The sequence below is a fragment of the Lampetra fluviatilis genome, chromosome 45 (assembly GCF_964198595.1).
Source record: "Lampetra fluviatilis chromosome 45, kcLamFluv1.1, whole genome shotgun sequence".
In the NCBI taxonomy this organism is placed as follows: domain Eukaryota; kingdom Metazoa; phylum Chordata; class Hyperoartia; order Petromyzontiformes; family Petromyzontidae; genus Lampetra; species Lampetra fluviatilis.
Window position 1 is genome coordinate 6,871,861 of NC_136319.1, and position 10,600 is coordinate 6,882,460.

Sequence of the window (10,600 nt, forward strand, 5' to 3'; positions counted from 1 at the left end):
GTTGTTGGTGCTTGGTCACGTCCAGGGCGGGCCCCGTTGGAGGGGGGGCAGCGGGGGCTTCCTCAGCCCTCAGAACCTGTTCATCTGCAGGAGGCACAACACAGTCCCCCCTGGGATCAACGGGCGTGTCAAGCGGCGTAGTCGGCCCAGCAGAACCCGGCAGGTCAGCTATTGGGGATGAAAGACCGACACGCGCGTCAACATAGGGTTTAAGTCGCGAGGAATGAACATACCACCGACGTTTTCCGTATTGAACGCGGATACTTTGCGAGTTCCGAACCTCTATGAGCGTCACCGGCCCCCGCCATGGCCTGTGCAGTTTAGGGGATGTGCCCGCCGGGACCTGGGGGCAGTGGAGCCACGCCAGGTCTCCTACTGACCAAGGCATGCGAGTATGCGATCGACGCGCGTACCGTTCGTTCCTTGCCTGAGCACGGGCCGTCGCACACCGGGCAGCCTCTCGCGCCTCCGTCACTCGCTCAAGCGAGTCACGCACGTGGCACCCAGAGCCCCCGTCCGCGCGTGACCCTGCTCTCGTTAGTTTCAGTCTGCTCCCGATCGTTCCCTCTCACTCGCTCTTAATACCTTCGTCACGTGGTTCTCCCAGCCAATCATTGATGGACAGCTTCGACCATTCCCGATGGTTCCCTGTCAATCCCGGGACCACGCCCCTCATCCGGCTCCCCATTAGCTGGGGCCCCGAATGGCTAGGCCAATCACTCCTGATGACCTGTCGTGATCACGCCCGGGCCATGGTCCCTATCTCAACCCTTATTGGCTACAAGCAGGACCGGCAAGCCAATCCCCACGTGAACCCTTTATGGCTGTTTTTACACTAATATTGGAAGGAAGAATGTTCCAGACGGCCGCAGAAGTGCACCTGAAAGCGTGCGATGCAGTAGCCGTCTTTGTTCGATCGAGTGAATAAAAACACATAACGGAAATGCAAAAATAACAGCAAAAAGGTTGGGTCCAGGTACAGCAGCTGAAAGTGTGAAGTCCTGAGCTAGAGTGATTTTAAACAATGGAGGGAGGGAAAAGTGGCCAGCCTATGCTGAGAGGCATGGACATTCCAGTAATGTGAGGTAATTTTAATAACAGGTAATTTTAGTAAGTAATTAGCAGTTATTTTCTCCATATTTGTGCATAAAATATCTCAGTTGTATTGAACAATGTTTTTTGTATGTTTTTGGTAAGTACATTTGTTTTAGGAATGCATCTTAGGCCATATAATGGGACCGTATGGAAAATTATGTTTCGATTTACAATTGAATAGTTTCACTTAATGTTGTGATTATTTCCGCAGAGGAATCCAATTTAACGTTTTTATCTTACTTACCATATTATAAATGTGAAGGAACTATATACTTAAAGTTATCGACCTGTTCAATGAGATGTGAGTACAGAGACATAATGTGGTGGTAGGGCAAACTAGTGGAGTAGCCAGAAAACAACGTGACTTTGGTATTTATAGCATGGAATATGAATTGATAGCATCCATCACACACCCTTGCAGGATTGCATGGTCCAGACCAAGGCTCGTATCACAGGCGAGTTCAACCGCATGAGGGCGATGATGGATGAGGACGAGAAGACGGCTCTGGACCGCGTGGACGTGAAGGGGCGCGAGCTGCTGTCCCAGATCGAAGAGAACATCGCTCATTACAAGCACGAGATCAACGAGCTCCAGGCAGCAGCCACGCGCCTGCGCACTCTGCAGGAGGAGAGGGACTCGCTCACGTTCCTGCAGGTAGAGCTCTTGCGGAGCCAGGGAAGTACTCGACTTACGAACACAACTCGTTCCCAGGCATGTTCGTAAGTCCAACCATTCATAAGTCGGAACACAACAATGTACTCTTTAAATGCCCATACAGTCGATAAAGTAACATAAATATAAAAAAAAATCCGTGTTATTTTCACTTACCTTGAGTCCTGATCCTCTTTTTCTTGTTGAAAGAGGTGCAATGAGTTATTACAATTGAATACAAACACACGGGGCACAAAAGCACACACACAAAAGACAAAGACACGCAAATAGACACCCACACGGACACTACAGAGACACACACACAAGGCACGCGTGCACACACTCCAACAGACTATGAAGGTGGCACCTCACATAAGAGGGTGAGTGGGCATCACCTCACCTGACCACCATTGACCACTGTTGCCTCCGCAGTGGTGATGTTTACACACTGAAAAAGTAAATCAGTTGAAGCTGAGTCGACCTAGGGGAGGCCCAGGACCCATTCAGATAATCGTCACTGGTGTTGGTCGTGAGTGGGAATCGAACTCGTGTCGCTGGGTTGGTAACGCAGCGCGCTTACCATTGCACGACCACTCCCCCCACACTAATTTGTACACGCACGCACATACAAGCGCCGGCGCACACATGCACAAACACTCACTGCCAGCACGAGGCTGACTCATTACATCTCGCGGAGGATTGCTCTGCTGAAAAAACATTGTTCCATGATTAAGTTCACATTTTACGTCAATGTAACAAAAATATTAAATTCATGGAAGCTGGTTTGTAAGTCGGGTGTTCATAAGCCGAAAACTGCCTGTACATTTACCAAGGTGACACATGCGAGGTATCACTAAGAACAGATAAACGCAACTTGCATTGTCAATACAATCTATGGCCCATGCGATCTGAAATTAAAGGTGGAACAAGTCCACCAACGTGAATTTCCAGTTAACATATATTAATTACTGCTATATTTCCAAATAATAAATACTTTATTAACACATAAATTCCTCGAGTTAATTATTGGCTGGTAATTTATATAGACGTTGCCGCTACAATATCTAACCACATGGTCCTGTAAGAGACAGATTTTATTTACTTACCGCTAGATTTAGTTTATTCATGTAACAAAATGTCGACCAACCAAGAGTAATACTGAAACAGAAGAGCTTTTAACATCAGGAAAGCCACAGGAATTCGTTTTTTATCAGTCTCGGAAAGTTTAAACCGATCCGACGATTGTCTGCTTCAACAAGTGTTCACCCTCCATAGATGTTTTTTTGGGTTAGATCGCTTAAATATAAATGTCGTTAAACCCGCCACCATCCGACACAACCAATTAGATTTGTCACGTAAACATAACATGCCAATTTCGTTACTAGTTCAGCACACCGGAGTGTTGTAGAGTAAACCAAAAACATTTACAATTGGAGTACGATGTTTTGCCAGTAATTACAACCAGTCTCATCAGGTCACCGTCAAAATTGTGGAGAAATTCTTCTGTTTTGGTCTTAGAGGAATAAATGTGATGTCTTCACTGTGAACCAATCAGGTGCAAAGCCCAGAGTGGGAGAGGTGAGTTAATGTATGCATATAAATGACAATAGATCTCTATTATTAGTTGGGTTATTCAGTTAATCAAGACACAATGTACGTACGTTATAGTATGTACATTACCGACTTTTGGGCCAAAAAATCGTATCAAAGGTGGGCTTTTCTGAGGTTTTTGGGCCCGAAAATCGTCCCAAAAATGCTAGACAAAGATAACGCAATGCTCTGGGTGTAAGTCACCCTCGCAGTGGATAATTATTTCCAATTTTGGTTCACAATCACTGCCACTCGATGTCGAGTACCACGTACACCTCATTGCCCGTGGCAATGGTTTGAGAGGCCACACCTTGCTGATGAGAACCATCGAGTCCAAACGAGTCCACGGCTTTGTCTTGATTACAACCAACAACACTGGGATACACAAATGGCTGAGTGCAGCTCAGCTCATCGCCTCTACCAATCACCGTGTGGTTAATGTGGCTGGAGGTAAACTGATTCGCGTCCCCTGTCCTGTGTCTGACTCCTGCAGGTTCACCTGAAGGAGACAAACCGGTAGGGACACATGAACTCGCACAGATGTATACACGGGGTGACGCCTTGTGTGGGACATGGGCTGCGTGATGATGACGAGTGTAATATCGCTGTGTGTAATGATGCTGTATAAGGCACTGGCAGTGATGATGCTGTGTGATGATGTTGTGTGGGATGCTGCATATGATGATGCTATGTGTGATGAAGCTGTGTGTGATGATGAGCTGCGTGTGATGATGATGCTGTGAGTGTTGATGCTGTGTGTGATGATGCTGTGTAAGACACGGGCTGTGTGAGTCACTGCTGGTTCTGATCTTACAGGAGAGAGGCTCAGAAGGGATCTCCACCCTCATCTACCAGCAAAACAGATATCCCATCTATCAGCGCCCTGCAGGGAGCTGTGGTCAACTTGCTGGCATTCATGTGTGAGTTCCACGGACTCTTACCACCTGTGTGTGTGTGTTATTGCGTGTGTAATTGTGCTTGTGCAAGTATGTTGTGGAGCGGTAGTGCAGTGGTTAGTGCGCTGCGCTATGAACCTGGCGTCCCGAGTGTTATTCCTGCTCAAGGCCAACACCAGTGATGGATCATCTGAACCGGTCCTGGGCCTCCCCTAGGTCGACTCAGCCTCAATTGAGTACCTGGTGCAGTGTGTAAACATCACCACTGGGAAGACAAAGGCGGCCTGACATGGGGCTGGCCACTTACGCCCTGGTGTGCCATGCAGGCCTTCACAGGTGCTTGCTAACAGCACTTGCCCCAAAAGTTTGTTGAGTATATACGGGGGCATCTTTGTCTTTGTAAAGTGTATAGATCTACATTGAACTTCTTTCACACCAACCGTGCTAATCGGAGGTGTATGGATGAGAGTGAGTACGGATGTCCAGTGAAGATGGGATGGTTTGTGCACTGAGCTACAAACATCGTCACCAACAGGCTATTCACAGCCATGGCTAACATCAGTGGTGAGTGGATTCAGAACAAATTTTGGAGCCCTCCTAGGTACATTCAGCTTTAACGAGTACCTAGTACATTTTGTAAACATCACCACTGCAGACACAAAGGCTGCCTGTAGGATTTGTACGGTTCAATGATAAAAATGCGATATCCAGAATCACACATTTAGGATGCATAGGGTTTCGTGTTAATGCCTAAAGCTCCAAGACACAAAGGCACGTTGACGATTCTGTGTTACAATTCAGAGGTTAATCAGACAGCCAGTCAAGGGCTTGACCTTAGTTGACCATCTAAATCATTACCTAGCCAAAAAGGTAAATTACTAAAAAAACATATATCAATATACCTACACATTAAAATATAGCACATACACAAATGGGTGCAAACAACTATTACATGAGCTCTATTAACACTACACGTGTGTATAATTGAGTGAGGATGCTATTGCTATACTGCGTGTGAGTCTGACACACACCTTCTTAGGTTTTTTCGGTAAAGTCACGTAGAAAGTAAAATAAAGAAGAAGATGATTCCTTGCAGTCACGAAAGCTTCAAATCTGACACACACGCGCTATGGCTAAGATGTTTAGCATTCATTATTAGTGCATGAGGCAACAAGATACAGACATCTTGAGGATTCTTAGGGTTGAGTGTTACAGCCTGAAGCTCTCAGATTCAAAGGCAACTTTAGGTTATACTGGTAGGAACGAAGTGGACCAGCCTACAATAGATTATTTCGTCCGTCCGTCCGTCCAATGTCCGATTACGTGTAGCAACATCGCCCCCTACTGAAAACACTTGGCATGACCATACAAAAACCTTTAGACTCTGTGAGGCTTTCCTGGCTAAACAAGTGTAACATTCCCTTATAATTCCCTCAGATAGCTTTTAATTAAAACATTTACATTAATAAGGCTTTCCTGGCTAAACACGTGTAACATTCCCTTATAATTCCCTGAGATAGCTTTTAATTAAAACGTTGAAATTAAATAAAAAAAACTCACAGCACCCTAAAGCCTACAGCTAGGCCTAAAGCCTAGAACTAGGCCTCAAAGGCTCCCTTCGTATTGTACCCCCGCGTGTGTGCAAGGGAGTTAATGTTTAACAATGTTACATTCCCTGATGCTTTTAAATAGAAAAATTCAAATTTAAAGCTTTTACATAAATAATAAAAACATTTAAATCTAAAATTAACTCACGGCGGCCTAAAGCCTACAGCTAGGCCTAAAGCCTAGAACTAGGCGTCGAACTCTCCCTTCGTATCGTACCCCCGCGTGTGTGAAAGGGAGTTATGTTTAACAATGTTACATTCCCTCATGTTTTTCAATAGAACAGGGGCGGTTTCTTCATTAGGGCGATTGGGCGACGCACCACCAATGTCATTCAACCACAGAGTCACGCTAGCTGTCACTGTCAGCCTCTGGATATAGTCCAATCAGCGTCATGTCACGTTCTGTGGAGTACCGCCTCTTTTTGGGCGATTTCACTACGGCTGAGAATCGCCCCGAGTGGCCCCATAGACTTACATTCAAAGATGTTTTTTTTCGAACGGGGGCGCTGCAATGCCTTCTCTATGGCTTCCGGGAGGGCATGCACTAACGTGCTTACGTCATCATACGTGCTAACGTCATCATACGTAAGCACGTTTCATCCAACAATATAATTTATCGCCACCTAGTGGAATCTTTAATAAAATAAACTTGAGTGGTTTGTTTTAATAGTGAGTATATAAACAAACAAGATGTATTGTAAGAGTCACTTTATTTTTCATTAACATTAAAGAAGTGAAGTTGCCTTTACATGCTTAAGCTGTTAATTTATTCATTGCATGGGTGGACCTTATCAATCATCCAGACATTTGCCCCCCCTGAGAGATTTTGCAGGAGCCGCCACTGCAATAGAAACATTTACATTTAAAGCTTTTACATAAATAATTAAAACATTTTAATTAAAAATTAACTCACAGCGGCCTAACGCCTACAGCTATGCCTAAAGCCGAGAACAAGGCCTCACACTCTCCCTTCCTATCGTCCGATTCGGTGTAGCAACATCGCCCACTACTGAAAACACTTGGCAGGACCCTACAAAAACCTTTAGACTCAGTGGGGCTTTCCTGGCTAAACAAGTGTAATAATACATTATGTTTATATTCTTTGGTTATTCGTTCCTACCAGCCCACCCCGCAGGGTCCTGTTATTAGACAGCCAGGCCAAGGCATAAGCAGAGTTGCCCGTGTAAATCACTACACGGGCAACAACAAGTTAGTTACAAAAGAAAACGTATCACCATGGTGATACGTTGATATAGACAGATATCCCTCGTATGGCCTTAACAGACTGTTGGGGCAAGTGCTGTTAGCGAGCTCCAATGAAGGGGTGGGTGGCCAGCACCACGCCCGACCGCCTTTGTCTCCCTAGTGGCGATATTTAAACACCACAGTCATCACTACACTATCACACACACACGAGTGTACATCACTACACTATCACACACACACACGAGTGTAAATCACTACACCATCACACACACACGAGTGTACATCACAACACTATCACACACACACGAGTGTACATCACTACACCATCACACACACACGAGTGTACATCACTACACTATCACACACACACACACTAGTGTACATCACTACACTATCACACACACACACACTAGTGTACATCACTACACTATCACACTTACACACGAGTGTACATCACTACACTATCTCACACACACACACTAGTGTACATCACTACACTATCACACACACACACTAGTGTACATCACTACACTATCACACTTACACACGAGTGTACATCACTACACTATCTCACACACACACACGAGTGTACATCACTAAACTATCACACACACACGAGTGTACATCACTACACTATCACACACACGCACACGAGTGTACATCACTAAACTATCACACACACACGAGTGTACATCACTACACTATCTCACACACACACACGAGTGTACATCACTAAACTATCACACACACACGAGTGTACATCACTACACTATCACACACACACGAGTGTACATCACTACACTCACACAGACACGAGTGTACATCACTACACTATCACACACAAACACACGTGTACATCACTACACTATCTCACACACACACGAGTGTACGTCACTAAACTATCACACACACACGAGTATACATCACTACACTATCACACACACACACACACGAGTGTACATCACTACACTATCACACACACGAGTGTATATCACTATACTATCACACACACGTGGGTACATCACTACACTATCACACACACACACAAAGTGTACATGACTACACTATCACACACATACGAGTGTACATCACTACACTATCACACACAGTGTACATCGCTACACTATCACATACACACAATGTGCATCGCTACACTATCACACACACACACACACGAGTGTACATCACTACACTATCACACACACACGAGTGTACATCACTACACTATCACACACACACACACACGAGTGTACATCACTACACTATCACACACACACACGACTGTACATCACTACACTATCACACACACACACACGAGTGTACATCACTACACTATCACACACACACACACGAGTGTACATCACTACACTATCACACACACAGTGTACATCACTACACTATCACACACACACGCGAGTGTACATCACTACACTATCACACACACACACACGAGTGTACATCACTACACTATCTCACACACACATGAGTGTACATCACTACACTATCACACACACACACACGAGTGTACATCACTACACTATCACACACACACGAGTGTACATCACTACACTATCACAAACACACGAGCGTACATCACTACACTATCATACACAAACACGCACGAGTGTACATCACTACACTATCACACACACACACGAGTGTATATGACTACACTATCACACACACACACGAGTGTACATCACTACCCTCACACAAACACACGAGTGTACATCACTACACTATCTCACACACACACGAGTGTACATCACTACACCATCACACACACACACACGAGTGTACATCACTACACTATCACAAACACACGAGCGTACATCACTACACTATCATACACAAACACGCACGAGTGTACATCACTACACTATCACACACACACACGAGTGTACATCACTACACCATCACACACGCACACACACGAGTGTACATCACTACACTAACACACACGAGTGTACATCACTACACTATCACACACACACGAGTGTACATCACTCCACTATCACACACACACACGAGTGTACATCACTACACTATCACACACACACACACTAGTGTACATCACTACACTATCACACACACACACACACTAGTGTACATCACTACACTATCTCACACACACACACACGAGTGTACATCACTACACTAACACAGACACGAGTATACATCACAACACTATCACACACACACACACACGAGTGTACATCACTACACTATCACACACACACACACGAGTGTACATCACTACACTATCACACACACACGAGTGTACATCACTACACTATCACAAACACACGAGCGTACATCACTACACTATCATACACACACACGCACGAGTGTACATCACTACACTATCACACACACACACGAGTGTACATCACTACCCTCACACAAACACACGAGTGTACATCACTACACTATCACACACACACACACGAGTGTACATCACTACACTAACACACACGAGTGTACATCACTACACTATCACACACACACGAGTGTACATCACTCCACTATCACACACACACACGAGTGTACATCACTACACTATCACACACACACACACTAGTGTACATCACTACACTATCACACACACACACACTAGTGTACATCACTACACTATCACACTTACACACGAGTGTACATCACTACACTATCTCACACACACACACACGAGTGTACATCACTAAACTATCACACACACACGAGTGTACATCACTAAACTATCACACACACACGAGTGTACATCACTACACTATCACACACACACGAGTATACATCACTACACTATCACACACACACGAGTATACATCACTACACTATCACACACACACACACGAGTGTACATCACTACACTATCACACACAGTGTACATCGCTACACTATCACATATACACACACACGAGTGTACATCACTACACTATCACACACACACGAGTGTACATCACTACACTATCACAAACACACGAGCGTACATCACTACACTATCACACACACACACGAGTGTACAGCACTACACTATCACACACACACAGTGTACATCACTACACTATCACACACACACGAGTGTACATCACTACACCATCACACCCACCTCGTGTGCCGTGCCGGACTTCACAGGTGCTCACCAACACCACTTGCCCCTACAGCCTGTGAAAGGTGACACACGGGAGATGTTTGTGTTTGTTGTACACACACAGAGACGCTGCGGCGGTGTTGATATCCACGCTGCTGCTGCTGTGATCCACTGCCTCCCACGGACACTTCCGCACAGTGGGGCTGAACGATGAATCGATTCCAAATCGAAATCGTAATTTGAAACAATGCGATTAGCAAATCGCAAAGGCTGCGATTTTTTGCGATTTGAAAAGTCCAATTACTTTCTTATTGGAATTGTTTTATTTTTTTATTATTAGAACTTTATTTATTCAACTTAACAATTTATTCTGGATGTGAAGCTTTCGTAACTGCAAGGATTCAAACTATGAGATCTCTTTTACCAGTGGCAAAATATAATGGTAGGTTTTTACCCTTTTAACTGG

General features: G+C 44.8%; 1 long non-coding RNA gene across 1 annotated transcript; it reads right to left on the reverse strand.

The window, feature by feature from the left end:
• Positions 1 to 3: 3 nt before the first annotated feature.
• On the reverse strand, positions 4 to 10,314 carry LOC144947497 (uncharacterized). Its single transcript, XR_013640069.1, has 3 exons — positions 10,153 to 10,314; positions 1,509 to 1,630; positions 4 to 84 (listed from the first exon to the last, which is right to left on the reverse strand). It is a non-coding gene; the product is annotated as an uncharacterized LOC144947497 (long non-coding RNA).
• Between the last annotated feature and the right edge of the window lie 286 nt (positions 10,315 to 10,600).